Source organism: Solea senegalensis, linkage group LG9 (assembly GCF_019176455.1).
Source record: "Solea senegalensis isolate Sse05_10M linkage group LG9, IFAPA_SoseM_1, whole genome shotgun sequence".
In the NCBI taxonomy this organism is placed as follows: Eukaryota; Metazoa; Chordata; class Actinopteri; order Pleuronectiformes; family Soleidae; genus Solea; species Solea senegalensis.
Genome location: NC_058029.1, coordinates 617,049 through 638,264, shown reverse-complemented (window position 1 = coordinate 638,264; position 21,216 = coordinate 617,049). Strand labels below are relative to the sequence as shown.

The following is a 21,216-nucleotide window of genomic DNA, read 5'->3' as shown; positions in this document are numbered from 1 at the left end:
TTCAGCATCTGAATGAGTGAACTGAGGAGACGCTTCCTTCTGTTGTGTTAAAAATAAACATGAAATAGAGACAGAGACGTGATGCCAGGACTCGTCTGGGGAAAACTGAGTGTGTCTCACTCTCTGGATCTTCTGAGTGAAGTGAGCTGGAGCTGAAGATGAGGTCAGAGGTCTACTGATGATATCATGAGCTAAAATGGATTGATACAGTTGTTTAGATCAGTGGTTTTAATTGTTGCCACGGGGAGATATTAGGAATATCAAGGAGAAGTTTGAACTGTGGAGGAAGAGGAGGAGGAGGAGGAGGAGGAACGACAAGAGGAAAAAGAAGAAGAACAAGAAGAAAAAGAAGAAGAACAGTGATTTCCAGTGATTTTTGGGGTCTACAGACAGGTCATACCCAGCCAGCTTTTCCATGTGGACCACATAAGATTTATATTCAGGCTGACAGTATCCCAAGTGTCAAGTCCCAAACTAAACTGTACCAAACTGAACTGTACCAAACCGAACTGTACCAAACCAAACTGTACAAACCAAACTGTATCAAACCAAACTGTACCAAACCAAACTGTATCAAACTGAACTGTACCAAACCAGAGTGTACCAAACAACTGTACCAAACCAAACTGTATAAACCCAACTGTATCAAACCAACTGTACCAAACCAACAAAACCGTACTATACCAAAAACCAAACTGAACCAAACTGTATCAAACCAAACGTACCAAACTGTATCAAACCAAACTGTACCAAACCAAACTGTATCAAACTGAACTGTACCAAACCAAACAGAATCAAACCATACTGTACCAAACCGAACTGAACCATGATGGAAACTCGGCTTAAGATGACGGTCATGTCAGAAACTGCACATCTTTTTGACATTTGTGTCGATACTGAAATAGTAGCAGCACAACATGAAAACAAGGTTCCTGTTGAATTTATCAGTCACTGTTTCATGAAGAAACAACTCAGTTACTTTGTGGTTTTATTGAAACAATGAAAACACTGTTCACTGGATTTATTTACTCAATAACATCTCAGACTTCTGCTCAATATGTGCCACTGAAACCAAAGCTTGTTAATGTCTTTAATGTCTTTAATGAAGATGTCATTCTTTACAAATGGTCCCACATATAAAGTGTAAAGGCTGCATTATAGAAACTCATTAGATTCATACATTTCAAAAATATGTTCATGTCATTTAAAACACTTCACTGAAATCTACTGGTGAGCTTGCAGATTGCAGCACAAACATTTTCTTATGTTTTTCTTAACCTCTATTTGCACAGGATCCTTGGTTCTGGTCTTGGCGTAGCCTTCAGTTTGGTCTCAGTGCTGGTCTGGATGAGTACCTGGTTCACGCTGAACCCAAAACACTTTCAAAACCTTCCAAGACAAAAAAACTCTGTTGTGGGAAAGAGGTCGAGAAAACCCTGACGCTGATCATACACAGACACGTGGATTCACACGGGGACTGATTTCATCACCGGACCAAAAATATTGAAGGAAATCTGCGGTGGAATCTTAATTTAACAAATTATGGACATGGATGATTCGCACGGGATTAAGATCACAGATTATCCTCCACAGTTATTACATATTACTACAGATGCACAGGTAATAATTTATAGCTGTGCAAACAGGACTCCGGTCCTGGTTTTGTTTTTGTTTTTTTGTTGAAACTTTACTGAGATTAAACAGGAACAAGGAAACTTTGTTGTTTTATTGATTTCTGTTCCCTCCTGTCACACATTGTTCCCATTAAATCTGCTTTTTCACACTTTGCTCTCGTTGCCAACTGCTGTGTGTGTGTGTGTGTGCTCTCGTTGCCAACTGCTGTGTGTGTGTGTGTGTGTGCGTGTGTGTGTGTGTATGTGTGTGTGTGTGTGTGTGTGTGTGTGTGCGTGCATGCGTGTGAGTGTGTGTGTGCCGTGACCTAAAGTGCAGCATAATTACTTTATAGTTTCTGACATATTGGGTTTTTTTTCACAGGGTTATCCAGAGTATAAATTTGCTGAGTCATGTCTTTGAGATGAATTACAGTTAAGAACAAAGCAGAACGTCTCTGTTTATCTTTGGCATTTAACTCCTAATGTGTTTGTCTAATCGCTGCGTGCATATTATGGATTTCTGCTCCGACAGCACGAGGCTCTCTCAAATGCCATCATTGATCTCGCCCGATCGTTGCTACGGTAACTACAGGATGTTTGTTAATTATGCTCTGCCCGTCATAAAATGATCCGTAACCAAACAAATGTTTCTTTTCTTTCATGATGAGAATCAGTGACTTTATTAAGAGGATAAATAAATAAAAACACCAAAGTTCACACGTATTTAAACAAACAAGATGAAAATAAATGCATGGGAAACAATCTACACACACACACACACACACACACACAGGGGTGTAGTCGAAGTCAGTGGTGTCTAAAGACTGGGTCGGGACCCACACATGGGGCATGGGATTTTTTTTGGGGTCCCCAAACAAATTTGCGGACTTTTCCCGACCTAGTTTATATATTTATAAATAACATGTATAAAGTCAACATGTAATTCATTCATTTGCTCTAAATTATTAATTAATTAATTCATTCATTATTAATTAATTAATTATCACAGATGCTCACAGATTATTCTATCATTTTTTATGTAGAAGCAACTTTAGAGCAGATGTGACTCTCCTGAAAATGTTGTAATGTTAATGTTGTATTTCATGGAAAATAGAAAAGTCTCAAGTGAAGTGAAAATAAAAGAAATCCAACTGTAAAAATGACGTGAAGCAGCGTTGAAACGCCTCCACGTGTTTCTATAAAACATTTGAAAAGAACTGAACATAAACAGAGTGAAATCCTCGGTGTTTAAAGCCTCTTATAAATGTGTATCTACATTTTTTTCCTTCATCAAACCGTTTCTAAATCCCCAGTTGACAGTAATATCAACCATGTGCACGCTGATAATCTCTTGTATTTTCAGGATTAAGCTCACGCTGGCTGGAAATCTGTGAATGAATATGACAGCGACGGAATAACAGCCAGGATGTGTGTGTGTACGTGTGTGTGTGTGTGTGTACGTGTGTGTACGTGTGTATGCGTATGTGTACGCGTGCGCATGTGTGTGTGTATGTGTGTGCGTGTGTATGTGTATATGTGTGTGTCGATATGTGTGTCGCATGCGATGTGTGTGTGTGTGTGTGTGTGTGTGTATGCGTGCGTATTGTGTGTGTGTGTGTGTACATATGTGTGTGTGTATGCGTGGTGTGTGTGTGTGTACATGTGCATGCGGTATGCGTGTGTGCGTGTGTGTGTGTACGCGTGTGCGTGTATGTGTATGTGTGCGTGTGTGTAATCGTATGCGTGTGTGTGTATGTGTGTGTGTACCTGTGCGTGTGTTCACTTGTATTCACAGTGGACAGAATCATCAGAGTTTCACGAACGCTGTGGTCAGACCTGATGTTTTGCTTCCTGTGGCTCTTCAGTGTCTGTTACTCTGGGGGGCGGGGCTCGATGATGTCGCTGTCACTTTATTAAGATAAATTCTCCAATCACATAGCGAGATCTCTCGCCCTCAGGAGTGCCAGCATCGGGATTAGATTATCACCTCCCACAATACACCACCCTCTGCATCACGGCTGAGGAAGCGAACACTGTCCTCTGTGCTTTTTTTACAAAAACACAGGGATTTAAAAATGAGCTGCAGGTACGTGTGCGGTAAATCACAACAACGACGGCTGGGAATTAGGAATGAATTAGACTCCAGTGAACGCTGCAGGAACACAAGTTAATAACAGCAATGAAAGATAATCTGGACTCACACGACATACAAGAGGAGAGAATAATGAAATGTTACAATAACATTAAGCTCACATGGGAAAATGACACCAGCAGCGATTGTGAAGCGTTCACTCAGGACTGATGTTGTTAGAGAAAACGCTGACACCAGCGGCATTTTAACTATTTCATTACGTCTGTGTCACAACTCCACAAACACGCACTTCATATCTGAGACACAGATTATAGTCTGGAATCACACGAGACAATAAAAGCCCAATCGTTTTATAATCCTGAGCCGAGTCACAAACAGACTCTTCAATTAGTCGCGGAGAAAAAGTTCCCGAAAAAACTAAAGGAAAAATACGATAAAAGTCCGGGAGCTAAAAGCTCGGATCACAGAACAGGAAACATTGTTTTTTGGCTCAACGTTGAAGCTAAAATCCGGGACTGAACCGTGTCACATTTAATCTGGTCGTGCACAAACACACTCAGAGATTATTGAGTGTATTGAAAGTTTGATCATGTTTCGTGATGTCATCGTTTGGTCGATTCTGACCAAAATGGAATGGGAACATACTCAGGTGATCATCAGTGGGACTGAACCACTTTACATTTAAATTGCTGCAAAGTCCATAATCTGGATCAGATCCAGATGAGACTTGGTCTGATGGTAGAGAGTCTGGTCCTGCACACACACACCAAACATCGTTCACATCCTATGAGGCTGGGGTGTGTGAGCTGGAAATCCAAGTTACTGTGACGTCAATATTCTGACCACAAATTGAAGGTCAAAAAAAGACTGAATCACTGATGTGAGATCAGACCGCTGTCATTCTCTGCTCTGTCTCTATCTCTGTCTGTCTGTCTGTGTCTCTGCTCTATCTCTGTGTCACTGTCTGTCTGTCTGTGTCTCTGCTCTGACTCTGTGTCTCTGTCTGTGTCTCTGCTCTGTCTCTGTGTCTCTGTCTGTCTGTCTGTGTCTCTGTCTGTGTCTCTGCTCTGTCTCTATCTCTGTCTGTCTGTCTGTGTCTCTGCTCTATCTCTGTGTCTCTGTGTCTCTGTCTGTGTCTCTGCTCTGTGTCTCTGCTCTGTCTCTATCTCTGTGTCTCTGTCTGTCTGTCTGTGTCTCTGCTCTGTCTCCATCTCTCTCTCTGTGTCTCTGTCTGTCTGTCTGTCTCTCTCTCTCTCTGGGGTCGAGGGGTCGCCTCGGTCCTGGACTGTGATTGTGCAGCAATATGGTGGGGGGAGTTTTACTGGATAGAGAAGACGTTTATCAGAGCCAAGGCGCACACACACACACACACACACACACAGTGATGCTGTTGCCACATCTACTCACTGCCTTCTGTCACTTCTCTTCATGCCTGACTTCAATTCATGTCGCACTGACATGTGTGTGTATGTGTGTGCGTGTGCACGTGTGTTGTAAACACAGAGGACGGAGGTGAAATATGTGAAATCTTGAGGATTTTCAGGACTGAACCTTTAAAATCCCAATCTGATACGTTTGCCATTCATTTAGTTTCCAAAATGAAACTGGTCACGGTGTCGTGTGTTGTCAGCAGATGCTCTCACCTTTTTATTGTCCCTTGATTTTTGTTTTTGTAAATCTGATTCTATTTTTTAAAGATTAATTGCAACAAAAAAACAGTTTAGAAAGCGTTAAAAAGTGCATTCAAAGAACCTCGCAAATTACATTCCTTGTTACGTACAAAAGTCAGCTGACCAAAGGCGTGTTGCCAACACATGTAAGGAACTTTTGACGAAAACTTTTGACAAAAAACTTAACTAACACTTAGTGGTGATAGATTTTAGTCACCGTGTGTTTTTTTGGAGAAGTTTGGAAAAACACTCAACTTTTAAAATCCTTTTAACCCTTTAATGACGCATCACTCAGACCTTGTTATTTTAAACATAATTTACACTGTTCAGATTTCAATTCTTTACATTATACATACATTACTGTACAAATCATTTAAAATAGTTAATACACTATGTTCACATGCAGTAAATTGTAAATAAATTATTAGTATAACTACATTTGTCAGTCGTGTGGTGGTTGCGTCACTGTTTTCTGAATCAAATAGCTTTTCAGTAGCTTAGCTCTTTTATTGAAGCTAAACGCGCGGTGACGTCACGGCTGGAGACATCGCAGTTTGGAGCTTTTGATGCGGAGGTTTGAGTGAAGTTATTGAATGTGCACAAGTGACACGCACACACACACGCAGACAGACAGACAGACAGACACTTAGACGTTTAGAATTATCAAGAGGATTCTGCAGAAAGAACACACAGTCATTTACTCATGGTGGAGATGAAGGTCAGGTGAAGGTAGCCGCTGATCCCCCGGGTTATTTCTTGATAATGACTTTTTCTTTTTTTCCAGGTGGGATGGTCCTCATACACACACACAGACACACACAGACACACACACACAGACACACACAGAGCTCTCTGCACAGTAATGAGACGTTTCCCAGCATCATGGCGACTAAAGTGACAGCGTCACTGACGGCTCGTCCTCTGGGACGTCTTGTTAGGATGTTGAGCTATAATTGTACGACATGTTGGCAGGAGGTTCACACACACACACACACACACACACACACACACACACAGCCACGTGACTTTGTGATGTGTTGTGATTTAAAGACGCAGCGATCTTTGATTGATGATGTCATAATTCTCTACTTTGAAAGAAAACTATTGTAAAATGATATTGTATGGAATTAGATTTGTCAGTCAAACAACACAAACAAAAATGAACCCCAAAAAATACACAAATTACAAATAAAATATTGATTTAATCATTCAACTTGTATTTTATTCGTTTTCTGCAGTGATCAGAAGTTCGCTTACTCCAACTTTTTTGTGTTCGTGCACTCTCTATGATTCTGTCCATGGGCGGGGCTTAGGAAGCTGCCTGCTGATTGGCTACTGAGTTTTGGAGTGACAGCTTTGCGGACCGGAAGTCACTCGCTTGTCTGACAAATTTGTCTTGTAATAATATTTATTTAACATAACTGTAAATGTAATCATTAAAATAATTAATAATAATAATTAATCAATATTTAAAATTTGAAATATCTTGCATATTTAGACGATGCCTATGAATGAAACAAGTCTTATTATTATTTAACTGTTGTTTTCAGTTGGTAATTAAAGCGCGAGCAATTCTCAACTATTTCCTGTTTCTTCTGATTTTTTTTACACTAGTATTTTAAATATTTCACGTTCTCTGTTGAAAATGAATGAACTCTCGTGCCTGCCTTTGATCTGAACTGTGGGAGGAGCTATAAAGCAACAAAAGTAAACAACGGTTGGGAATCGTTAATTCAGCCTTTTAACGATTTGTGTTTATAAAGAACAGGAACTTTTGTCTGGAAGTTACATTTTGTTGGGAAATATTTAAACTTTTTCCTTTGATGATGAATCTGCCTTTGATCTGAATGTGGGAGGAGTTAGTGACTCAGTGAAACAATACGACAGAATTATTTATAAAGATGAACAAAGATTAGATTTAGTAACCAAAAAAGGACAAAAGCTGGAAGTATTTAACATTTCCAACTGAACTGCTCGTCTTTAGTCGATATCTGCTGAGGAGTTTTTTTGGGTTTTTTTAATTGCTGCTTTTGAAATATTTCACCTTTTCTGTCACTTTTTGAAAATGAACTCTCATCTGCCTTTGATCTGAAATCATCTGGGAAGAATTAACAATAAGAAAACAAGTGTAAACGGGAAAACAGTGGTTGGGAATAATGAACAGGTTACAGGTACTGAGCATTTTTAGCATTTTTAGCTGCATTTTGTTGTGAAATGTCAATGAAGACGGTGAAATATTTTTAAAACATTTAAATATCACTCATCGTTAGTGAATACCTAGTGAAGACTCTTTAATTGGGAATTCTGACTGAGCGACTCCCAACTATTTCCCAACTAGTCCGTCTCTTTAAAACAAAAATCAGCTGCTCTGTCTGTCGTTTACCATTGAAAATGAATGGACGTCTCGTCTATCTTTGATCTGAACTGAACTTAGCAGAGTTACCAATCGGTAAACAGTGGAAACGGGAAAACAATGGTCGGGAATCATTGATAAAGCAGTAAAACAAAGGGATTCATGGAACACAGAAGTCCATTTTTCCTCAGCATTTCCAGCTACATTGAGTAAACGCACAGAAAAACCTCTTCATTGTCTTTCGCCTTCGCTCACGTCAAACTGCAGCGGTGACACATGATTGATCACCATGAAACTGTCAGTGTTGTACAGACTGACAGCTGCGTCTCCCAGAGGACGCTCGGCCTCTCGCCTCCGCTCACACATGGAGGTGTGAGCGTCGCTCTCTCTCCTGATCACAGTTGTGTGTTTATGATGCGGCTTCTCTGCATCTATGTCATGTTTAATTTAGTGGAGCATATAGAAGCCGTGGTTCTGACGCTCCTCTGTCTTACAGAATAGCGGAGTGGATTCTTCGCGGGGGATCCCACAGTTTCCGTGAAACGACACACTCTGAAATTCTGCGACTCTGAGAACAAAAAAGTGTCTGAATAATTCATCCCTGCTGCTGCTGCTGCTGCTGCTGCTGCTGCCAGAGAGAGCGGCAGCGGCGGCTTCGTCGTTGCGGGGGAGATGAAAGACGCGTGGCGTACACAGCAGCCATGTTGGTGTCTGCTCCTCACAGAACGTGGTGAACATCTGTCAAACTGTGGAGGCAGAAGAGCGACGAGACGGAGCCGCTTTGATCCGGTTTGCACCGGGTGATCCCAAAACCCGGCTCTGAACATTAGCATTTAGCAGGAAGAGAAGTTTTCCTGCTCAAACACCTGGTGTCCACAGCTCAGGTGGAAAAAAAAATCACATCTTCGAGATTACGAAAGTACGGGCTCAGAAAAGTACAACAAACTAATGGCCACTGTGTGGCGCTAGAGAGAGGCCACCAAGAATCCGTTATGTCAGAGTAAAGCAAATGTAGACTGAAATCTTCAAGTAAATGAAGCAACATTTGTTAGTGAAGAACTTCCTGTTGCCAGGAGGTGGCGTTTAAATCAGTGCTGCCATCCCAGCGACTTTTTTTCAACATTTAACCCGTTTTCAGGCACTGCACACAGGAAGTGATTTGCTTTATGTCAAGACATGAATAGTGTTGAGATGACAATATAAAATTGAAGGTATTTAAAGAAATGCGATTTTGGGATGTTATATTTGGTTGATAATTCTGAAAAGGACATAAAAACGTCGTCTTTTCTGTACATATCTTGCACTTCCCTTAATCCCTGTTCAGCCCACGCTAAATACAAAAACAAATAAAGTGGTAAACTAGGCCTAAAACATGACCACGATGTGATTTTTAGCAGAATAAAAGGTCACTGCTGCTAAACGATGGACAAGTGTTTGCAGACTCCGGCAGACGCAGACGTGTGTGTCCAGCGACGAGCTCGGCTGCTTTAGTGGACAGGACGGACGTCATCGTGTCCGTATGTCAGTTACAGGCGCGTGTGTGTCCACATACGTTCACTGTGAGCTGGAGCTGAAGAAGAGTTTGGCTCTAATTACTGTCATTTATGATCAATTATTGCTGTCGTCTTAACCGGCAAAGCTTCTGTTTTTATAGCTTTATTTTAGCTTTTTCAAGTGACGTAAATATTAAAACAATGTGGTGGAAACACGGCAATATATGGATATACATATACATATATATATATATATATATATATATGTATATGTATATATATATATATGGAGGATGAAGCCGTGAACAAGACATTCTATTCTCAACCAGGAGGAGAGAGAACAGACTATTTTTACTTCTATATTTTGCTGCCTGGTAACATTTAGAATTTCAGTTTTCCTGTTTGTGCCAAATACAGTTTGAGACCAGTGACATGTGGACATTTCTTCAGATTTAAACAACTTTAAAACACAGTGTGCTCTGTGTGTGTGTGTGTGTGTATTATAAATATATTCTCTGTTTATTTTATAATGAAACAACAAAGATTGAAGGATTTTGTGGCTCACGACGAATGTTATTTTCAGACCTTATTTTGTTATTTTGTCAACACGAGCACAAATCTGCGGTTTCATCAGGACTTTATGGTTTTTGTGCGCATGAATTGTTCGACTGAAGAACTCGTGGACGAAGATAAAGTCCACAGAACGTGGAGGAAATGAATCAGAGCACAGATAAAGTCTTCAGAGTCCTAACAAACGTCGCCTGAGCTGTTTTATCTGCGCTGTTTACGCCGCACACTGCTGCTCTAAAGTGTTTTTTATGTGTCGGCCGGATCTCGTTGTCACATTTGGTTCCATCTTCCAGTCGCTACACGTTCTCAATTTTCCACTCGGGTGGACAATAAAGCAGTCGGCTCTGCGCCGCTCTAAAGGGAGCACTACTTCCTGTCGCGGCGCAGAGTGGATGTAAATCTGGCGAGGGGGGGGGAAGAGATCGTAAAACACAGATGTAATTCCATGAATCACATACACACGTATCACTGAGAAGATGATCGACCTGGGGAAGAGAGAGGCGGAACCACGCTCTGAGAACACGGTGAAAGTCAAAATCTGGGAACGTGAAGCTGTCGCAGTCGTAACGACGAAAAATTCACTACAAATGCAGACTTTTAAAGCAGACTTTAAAAGACACTGGAGCTGTCTGAGCGCTAACGCTGCAGTCTCATAGACCGTTTGAAGTAGTACGATAAACGCCTTGGTTTACCCAACACGCAGCGGCCACATGACGCAACCTGCATCATCAACTCAAAGTGCACTTCCACCCCACTGGCAGATTGAGTATTAAGCCCCGCCCACCAAGCAGAAAAGTCATCGCCAAGGACAGCGATCCGAGGCTCGACCCGGCTGACACCCGGGGGGCCTCTCAGCTGTGACAAGGGAGCTGTAGCAGCGTTCTCTTCTTCTTCTTCTTTGGTAAGAATGCGTCCTGTTCCCTGCATCCACACTTGTACTGCCACCCAATGGTGAAGTGGGATACTACAGGACTCACGAGGATACCAGTGTCCACGCAATGCACTGTGATCCTGATGGACAGGAGAGGACGTAAGGACAACGCGAGGACATAAGGCCTTTGTTTCAACTCCTTACATTTACCTTAACATGTAACTCTGTATGGACACGAGGATGTGGGCGTGAAGACGTGTGAAAACATAAACTCTGTTTCTGCCCTTTGATTTCACCGCTGAGCTTCTCCAGGTAAACATGAGTGAGACAAGATGGAAGCAACTGAGCATGTGATCTCTCACACACACACAGCAGGACAGAAGTGAGAGATGGCAGCTTTGAGAATATTTACTTCTGCTCCGTCTCTGATTTGTGAGCATCTGATACTTTGTTTCCACACATGGATTCAAACCCAGAGGAAACAATCAAGGCGAATATTTGAACTGGTTCTTCCACCATCAACACAAACACAGATCTGTCGTCGTCCTCCTCAGACGGCGACGGCAGAGCGATCAAAGCGTCCGTGTAAGCGGAGACAACACAGCGATACCAGATAATCGCTTCCTCCTGTAACTGTGATTGAACAAAGCGCCCGCGGAGCCAATCGATTCCCTCGACTCAAAGCACAAGTCTGTGTCGCAACCTCTTCTTCTTCTTCCTAAATCCAGTCGTAAACACCTGGGATTACGACACCTGGGTTTAATCTGGGCCGAGCGTGATGTTACAGCTGTAATTGTCAGGTGGGAGAGACATCCAGCTCAGATTACATGCACACTCAGTGCTGTGCATTAGGGTTGCCATGGTAACCACGCATACCACATGTCATTTAGCAGACGCTTTTATCCAAAGCGACTTACAATGGAATCGAGTACAATCAGTCAGGGGTGGAATCAAACTTGCGACCACTGAGCCACTCCACCCCCCATCTATCCCATCTGTACCAAAAACACGATTATTCTACGTGTGAGTGAAAGTACGGCCACTTCCTGTTCCTGCTACTGTTTTAGGTCATAAAACAAAAGAAAAAGCCCTTACCTTAACTACGAAAACAAAATACAACAATATTTTATTAAAAATCTCCAAAGATGCTGTAATTATTGTGACAGGAAGTAGCCTCTTTCAACAGGAAGTAGCAGCACTTCACACATGTTTGTGAAGTCATTCGGGTGGAGCTAACAGCTAAGCTAACAGGTGAGTCAGCAGATTTGTGCCTTACTTTGCCATCGATGGTGAATTAGCCAAAAACACTTCCACACGTCGTGTTTGGTTTCCAGATTGTTCACTTTAGCTTGTGTCCTTCATTTTCACCGCAACACAACAAAATATCACTGTCTAATCTTGTACTCACAGCGCCCCCTGCTGGATCCTGCTGTAATGGGCTTCTCTGCTTCTAGGCTGTTTTTATTTTGAGCTCAAGAAGACTTTGAAGGTTTGAGTTTGAACTTTCTCCTCCAACTTTGAACAGTTATGTAAATGGACCTGAGCCCTAGTCAAAACGACGCCACAGTAGAGAGCGGTGATTGACCACCAACACTGAACCACCAGGTGGCACTAGTAGAGCTGCAGTGTCTGTCCCTTCCTGTTTCCTGGTCTTTAACAATCCACTCGTCATTCACTAGTTTTATTTACCTGATCATAGCGATCACCCTCTGTTAGCAACAATCATGCTAACTCACTGTCTGTCCACCTAAATTCCAGAATGTAAATGATCCTGACCTAGCAGTTAGCGTAGCAGAGACGGTTGCTCCCTCTCTCACCGAATCACCACGGTGGAAATGTCTCCACAGACACGGCACTAACCAAGTCATGGCTCCGTTTGCTCAAGAGCAGCCGGGGGAAGGAAAACGAGCAGCGTCTGATGGCAGATTAGCAGCAGGAACGAGTGGGATTTGTTTGTTTGTGTCTGAACACGTTTCCCCCGGAGAGAAATTCTGGCTGGGAGTAAACGCGGGATAATGAGGCTGCAAAGCAGATGCGTCTGATCTGTCGTGTGTTGGACGCGGCTTCACCAGCGCCGACTGCTCAGAGGGTTTGTTGGTGTAGGTCAGCGGCATCGATCGGTGATAAAACACCCACAATCCCACACTCTGGTTGACATCAAATTCAAGGACTTTCCAGGACCAATTCCGTCAAATTCAAGGACTAGAATGTGCTGACTCGGCTTAAGATGGGAGGACAACTTGTCAGAGTTTGTCTTGTCGTCCATGACGGTGTCCTCTGTTACTGATGTGCAGCAGCTCTGCATCTGGACAAGTGTCAAAGTCTTTGTGAGACAGATGTTGGACTTTTTCCCAGACATCACGTCGTCATTGTCTCGCTCTGGTTTTAACTTTACTCGCTCATTGTTCTGCACGTCAACAACTCATGTTTCAAATTCACAAACTTTCAAGGATTTCAAGCACCCGTGGGAACCCTGTATAAAATATGATACAGGACTTCTTTTTTCTGCTCGTCTCATTTGCTAAATATTTTGAGAACAGTGAACTCAGCGATTATGATACAGAGTCAGTTGATGTGATGTTTGGTCTATAAAATATGAGAAAATCAAAAGTTAGATCTACAAATGTCTCGTTTTGTCAAATCAAGAGCTCTAGATCCAAAGATATTCAGATTAAAATGATTTTATATATCATTTTTGTAAGATTCACCCTTATATTTTGGACGATGAATCCTTAAAACTGAGGTGGATTGGTGTGGGAATTGAACCCACAGCCAGCAGCAGACACACACACACAGAATTCTGTTGCTCACGTTACAAACTAACTCACGTGGAAAGCGTGCAGTCGTGAGCTGAGAGGGTTCCAAGTCGTCCTCTACACAAAGTCACTTTCCGACACATTAATCATTCTTTAGCCACAGCTATGAAGCTAATTAGCAGAGAAACGCTGAGTCAGCATTACTAATCATTTCTTTTTTTAACGACATCATCATCTGCAGGTTCCATCAGTCACACGTGAGTCATGCAGGAGTGTAAAGCGGAGGTCTCAAACGTGCGGCCCGTGGGCCACCTGCGGTCCACCAATCCATTTCATGTCATCATTGTGTTGTTTTTCTACTTTCTTCAGGTTGCTTTATTCTGTTTTTAGGTCTATTATTCTATGCTTTATCATCAATGTTCCTCTAAATATGAATATCATTTACAATATTAACAACTAGGTTGACGTGGTTGTAACAAGTGGACACAAGAACACTTCTTCTCATCTCTACCAGAAACCAAATGTAGATTTTCAGATCCCGGGCTGATTTGACAGAGTTGTGATTTTCAGATCCCGGGCTGATTTGACAGAGAAGAGATGTGTGAGTGTTTTTGAAGCGTGTCAGAGGGCGGCACACATTCCTCTGACACAGACGCATCAGGCTTTCACTGCAACACCACGTACAGAAAGTGAAGCTGACAGATGGAAATGCATTTCCTCTCTTCCCACTCATCCTTAAAGCTGTGTAGGAAATCCCTGCTGCAGGCGTTCTATGATCACAGTTAATAAAGAGAAAAGGTCTGACTTGATCAATCATAGCATTTGGCAGCGGAGCTCACTCAGGAAGTCTCATTATTTCTCTCTCTTGGGTTTGTTACTCCATCCTGAGAAGCTGCATTTATTTTCACTGTTTCTATTATCTCTGCTGCTCTCTTCCTCTTTCACACCCATTCCATCATCTCTGCTCTCTCTCTGGCTGTCTCTCTCTCTCTCTCTCTCTCTCTCTGTGAGCAGAAGTGTCACACGTTGTTTCACCAGGGTTAAAAATGTCAGTCGTGCTGTCACAGCTTCAGCTTCTCCTTCACAGTTAGCTCTTGTTGTTTGTCGCAGATTCTGGAGGAAAATCTGAGAAAATCATCAAATTAAAATGTCCATGGAATCAGTTTAAACTGGTCTTAAAGGGCCAGTGAGTAAGAACTGGTGACATCGAAGTCATTTCCACAGAGAAGGTGCATGGATGAAGACATGAGGACAGGACAAGATGGAGGCAGATGATCTGCACTTTCAGAGAATCCCAAAGAAGAGAAAGAGGAAGATAAACGACCCACTAATGAAATGGCTCGGGCCAATTCTAAGTGAATAATTCCAGGACACTTCAAATATTGTCAGAATCTTTGGATCGTCTGAATTTACGGGTTTTCCAGAAAGTGCAGAATCATAGTTCTGTTTTTTACAGACGACACAGCTCATTCATTTGTTTAAAGATTGTTCATTTTTCAGCACTGACGACGGATCTTCACGAGATATCGCTCAATTCTTCTTTTATACGCGGTGGAATGCAACATCTTAGAATAAGGCCTTCTTCTCTTCTGTCCTCTCTTTCTTTCTTTCTTTCTTTCCCCACACACACGTCACATTCCGTACGTCACATGACTTTGGGTGACATCACCACAGATCAAAGGATGAACATTTAAAGACTCCAGAAAAGAACCCAGAGACGGACGAATCCAGACGGTGGCAGTGATGCAACGCTATGGATGTCACCTGCTATAAAACACCACGATCAACCAACCGAGCAAACTCACTCACTTTGTATCCACACCTGCACTTTGTCGTCTCAGCGCTGAAATGGATTGTAGGGGAGACGGACCACATGTCAGAAGATACTGTAAGTACCCGTCTACGCTAACGTGTGATTTAAACTCGCGGGCAAAGGTCAAACTGACACGTTTCCTTACGTCTGATTTTGCAGATCTACGTATTTACCTGATGCAAAGACTTGGAAACAGAGTTCCGATGATCACCGGACCCGGACATCCCGTCAACCGCGAACAACAGCGGCAACAGAACGCGCGGCGCAGGCGGAACCGAAACAACCGCCGTCGACAGCGGCGCCGACGACAACAGCAATACTTTTAACAACACGAAAGACACACTGACGTCAATGAAGACATTCATGCTCGTCTTTGTCCATGAAGACTTTAAAACACAACTAGAGATTTGGACAAGAATGAAGAGAAATAGAGGAATTCTGGCTGCAGGTGGCGCTGGATCCTCAGCGCCGCATACGAGCTCTAGAACTCATAAATAACCATCATTTTTATTTTATTCACCAAACACAAACGATTTCTGTGTTTTTCAACAGTCATATATTCTACATTATAGAGTGCAGTTTTTAAAATTGACTTACACCTAAATAAATTACATTCATACAACTTTGTTTCTTTCTTTTGATTTTGATCAATGTGTGTTTGTCACAATGATACAAAGACACGTTTGTGTCCTCATACATCACAAATCCCTTAAAACTGTCTGGATTCAGTCCTTTACCGCCAAGACCTCGTGTCACCCAGTGACACTCCTGCGGGAATGTCGCCGGGTGAACCCTGACTCTGGATTTCTCAAAAAGTACACAGTAAAAATACATAATACTTATTCAATAAAACTGAAACTATTAAGTGCTAATAAAAATGACGCAAAGAAACATCCATGAACAGTTTTTAGAACTCTTTCGGTATTGTCTCCGCCCGCCCCTGCTCTGCTGCTGTCTACACACAAACGCTCCGTCAGATAGGTTTGATAGTTTTGCCTGACAGAGACTTTTTTCACATTAAAGAGTAAAAATAGAGCTAATGAGTACGATCACACTGAAACCATATGGCACTAATACAGATTGTGTGTTTTAAAGATATCTGTGAATATTCACATATTTGATGTCAAAAGTGAACTTTGACCCCGGATTTCTGAGAAAGTACACAGTAAGTAAGATAGATGAAGTACGAGAGGTACTGTGTGACTGCGGTCAGCTGCACCTGTCTCACAGAGCCGTCTCACTGTAACATAAAAGCCTCATCTATCAGAGGAGGAGGCAGAAAAAGCAGCTTCAGCCACAGCCGCCACACACTGATGGAGCGCGGTGAGACGTACAGACGCGGAGGTCAGCGTGGACGGAGCGGTTCATGTCAGCATGGACATTATCACTAAGGACCACAACCATCATGTTTGCCAAACCTTGAAGTGATAGGTCAGGGTTTTTTCAAGTGTGTCTGTAATGAGGTGCTGACTCAAACAAGCTGCCAGCAGAGGCACGCGGGGGATCAGAGGGATTTCAGCCACTTTACAAAAGGCTCGGCCAATAAAATCTACACCCAGTTGAGTCCACAGTATCTTCAGAATATGTTTTACTCTGAGTTTGACACTTTTTACTGGCTGGAAACTGAAGTTCATGAACTGCTCACGACCTGCACCAAAGTCCACAGACACACACACACACACACACACACACACACAGGAGTTGTTGATCCACTGCTGCCTCCATCACTAAGTTCAAATGCCTTATTTAGAGACAGCACCATCGTCACCACGTTCACTGGGATTTCACTTCAGTGACTGAATCATTCTGTCAACTCATCTCAACTAATGACTCTAATGATTCTAATGATTCACTTTCACCCAAAGTCAAAGTTTGTGTTTGTACTGTGCTGAAGTAAAAACTTCACGCATCTGTATTTACTTTGTTATGTATACTTCTAGCCACTTTTACTTTTGTTCCAATAGTTTTACCAAATAAATTTAAAGTGAAACAGTCAGATTAAACCCTGGATTAAATAGGGTTCTTTAATTATTCTGGAATTAGGTTACCATGGTGAAAGTAGAACAAAGATTTTTTAATTAGTTAATGAAAGTTTTTCATTGTTTAAAAGTCTTTCAGGTTTTATTTTGTGTCCAGACTAAAACACAGCTCTGCAGTTTTCACTGATTTTCTCGGTGGACTTTGGTGTGGGAGGTGTAACTTTTGTTTGACTTCCCGTTCCTGAGCCGGTGCTGCTGACATGTGGACCTGAGGCTTTGTCCTGTGATGTAGTGTAGAGCCTCACACTGACACGCTTACCAAATAAAATACAGTACAAAAGTGTATGTACACAAATCTGTATTTTCACCTGGAGAGCGACGAGACGACGGAGAGGAAATGAGGCAGCGCGTGTGTGCGCGTGTGTGTGCGCGTGCGTGTGCGTGTGTGTGTGCGTGTGCGTAAGGGCCCTTCAGACAAAATGAACCGGGGTTGAATGTAAACATGGAAGTGATGGATGACATTTTCAAGCTTTGTCTTGCAATTAGTTGTGGTTCAAGTGCTGTGAGGCAGTCAGTGTCCACAGGATATTTTCACTTTGAAGATTTCACACACACACACACACACCGGTACAAGCTCCCATTTTTCAAGTGAGATCAAAGTGGTGAGAAAGAGACAATTATTTTACTGAGCTGGCAGCAATAAAGATGTTTTTATTTGTTATTTGGATCTAAAGAGTTTGTTTTGACTTTTATTTGAGGCTGACGTCTATAACACATTATTGACACACTTATTAAGCTTTATAAATGACCCTTTTACTGCTTTACAGTCATCATATTCTTTGTCTCTTTAATTAAAGCAAACTGTTGTTTGAGTCATCGATTGTTAGTGTATAATAAATCATAAATAAGTGTGTAATGTCTCTCTACCCTAATGATTAGAGTATAAGCCAGAGTTAAACATTTATTAGAAATATTAAACTAATAAGCCTTCTTGAGGGTTTTGTCCTCATTAAACTTTAGAACAAACATTCCACTCTGTCACATCATCTGTCTATCATCCATCTGTCCATCAATCTTCAGAGCTGTTTTAGAGGTGAAACTCAGAGGATTTTTATCAGAATAGAACAGAAACATACTCAGATCGCTCTGTTAAAAAGTTTCTAACTGATGAAAACAGAAGGAAGTGAAACTGTGTGATAAAGTCTATAAATCAACATGAGCTTCATTTAAAAGTGTTTTACGTTTGTCCTGAACCTCACATTCAACATGAATGTGTATGACTGTGTGTGTGTGCGTTAATGTATGTGTATGTGTGTGTGTGTGTGTGTATGATGTTGACGACATCATTACTGCAGTGACTGGTTTTTGCTCATGGCCATGATTCACAGTCATATGTGATGTGTGGAGCAGCAACAGCAGCAGCAGCAGCAGCAGCAGCAGCAACAGCAGCAGGCAGCAGCAGTAACAGCAGCAGCAGCAACAGTAGCAGCAGTAACAGCAGGCAGCAACATTAGCAGCAGCAGCAGCAGCAACACTAGCAGCAACAGCAGCAGCAACATTAGCAGCAGCAGCAAATAGCAGCAGCACAGCAGCAGCAGTAACAGCAGCAGCAACAGCAGCAGCAACAGCAGCAGCAGTAACAGCAGCAGCAACATGCTAGCAGCAGCAGCAGCAAATACTAGCAGCAGCAGCAGCGCGCTACAGCAGCAGCAACAGGCAAACTAGCAGCAGTAACAGCAACAACAGCAACAGCAGCAGCAGCAACACTAGCAGCAGTAACAGCAACAGCAGCAGCAGTAACAGCAGCAGCAACACTAGCAGCAGCAATAGCAGCAGCACAGTGCAGCTCATTCCTACGCGTTAAAAAGACGGAGCATTTGTGTCAGAGAGCAAAGAAGGCGGAGGAAACATTTAAATATTAATCTTCTTTATCTGACAATGAGAGAAAGTAAACAGCACATTCATGTGTTCATGAAGAAAGAGCAGCGGCAAGAGCCAGAGGCAGGTGAGGGAGGTCAGAGGTCACACGTGTCAGGATGAATTACGTCCATGTGTTCATGACTTCATCTGTGACTATCGACTGTGCTCTTCACAGTTTGTCTGTCATGAGATTTAAAGTGGAACTAAACCTTTAAACCAGTCTGTGTGTCGTGATGTGAAGTCCAGCTCTTTTCAAAGAGTCGGTTCTTTTGGCTCGGCTCCTTTAGAAGAGCCAGCTCTTCACTAAAGTACAGTGAACACATGCTTTTACTCAAGTATCACTTTAAAGTCCTTAACACAAGACTGCTGATACCAAACTGAGTCGAGGAAAAGAGTTTGTCTGTAATTCATGGAAGAAACGAGTAATAAACCATCAAGAAAAGACTCCATATTGAAAATGACCGAGTTCACCTCATCTGATCCAAACGTTCGACCGTCATCACAAACAATGTCTTCATTTGAGAATTCCAGAATAAATCCACTCCTCGCCAAACAAACAAAACACTTGATTGAAGCCAATCAACCGCGGCGTTTTCAAGTCAACTGTCTGTAAATATACAGTGTTAAAATTCATGGGTTTTTGGTTATAATTGGTTCTAAGTTGTGGCTGTCAAACGTGCGTGAGTATCAAAGACGATAAATATCTTCTTCCACGTCCAGCTGAACGCACAGTTCGACTCCGGCCTGTGAGCGACTCTGTGTTTATACGATAAAACCTCGCTCTGTGATTTAAGAATAAGCTCTGTGTGTGTGTGTGTGTGTGTGTGTGTGGAAGATATCACTCTGATTCATATATATGGTTTAGAGCTGTCACTTATCAGCTGAAATTCACATATCTGTTCAAAACTGGGGAAGACGAGCAAACCTGAACCTTTAAAAACCCCATTAGAGTCCGGTGTGAACACAGCAGAACTTTGAACTGTGGAGGGCAGCGTTACAACTCCAGAACTTAAGAAGACTGCCAATCTTAATATATACATAGTATACATATATATCCGAATATCTGCAAACGGAAACCTGCTTCATGTAAAAATGAGGTAGAGCCTGATGTTTACGATAAGTTGTTTTTGTAAAGATCTCGGGTAAATTTCTTATCTTTGAAGTGAAGGTTGAATAAAAAAGAATCTGTATAAATCAGATTTGTTTACACTGTAAATAACAAGCTCATGCTGTACATTAGGGCTGCGACGATTATTCAATGAACTGATGATTACTTGATGACCAAATTAATCGTCAGTGTTTTTTCAACAATTAAAACAAACTTTCTGATTTTTCAGGTTCTCAAATGTGAATATTTTCTTGTTACTTTGCTTCATAGAACAAAATAAATCATTCAAATTGAATCTTTATTAGTTTGTGATTTGACAACATCATCATTTCATATTTTATGGACCAAACAAGTCTGAGAAAATAGTCGACAGATGAGTTATGAAAATAATCCTCAGTTGCAGCCCAACCCTACATATTCTGCCTACTTCTTCTTTCTCTATTGTATATTTGTTGATTTTTTGTACCTTTATTTTTATCATCTCTGCTGCTGTGACACTGAGGAACCACCTCATCTGACCAGATTAGAGAAATGAGGATAATTCCACATCACCATTGTCTGTATTTCACATGCTCTCTGTCGTGTTAATGGCTGAGTGTAGAAAACAGCTTCTCCTACAATCTGTCACATAGCAGCACTGAGCCTGAGTCTATATATAACCGGAGGTGTGACCACAGAAGAATTCTCTTCTCTGCTGAAACACAGAGAGCGACATCGCATCACAGGAAACGCCCACTTTCTCTCTGAGGATTATAAGTGTAGTCGTAGTGAGACTCCATTCTCGTGTGTGTGTGTGAGTGTGTGAGTGTGTGTGTTCTGTTTGTCTTTGTGAGGACCAAAAAAACCCTGACAAATCATGGGAGGTGAGGACATTTTTTGGTCCTCTTGATTTTATGGTTACGGTTTATGGTTTTATGGTTTTTGGTTCTGACTTAATACACTTTACAACGTTTAAGCCCAAATATTCGATTGCTTACA

At 41.9% G+C, this 21,216-nt stretch overlaps 1 protein-coding gene across 7 annotated transcripts in view; it reads right to left on the bottom strand.

The window, feature by feature from the left end:
- Positions 1-21,216, bottom strand: part of LOC122774991 (thrombospondin type-1 domain-containing protein 7A-like) — a 108,039-nt gene that overhangs the window by 72,044 nt on the left and 14,779 nt on the right. The window lies entirely within an intron of this gene.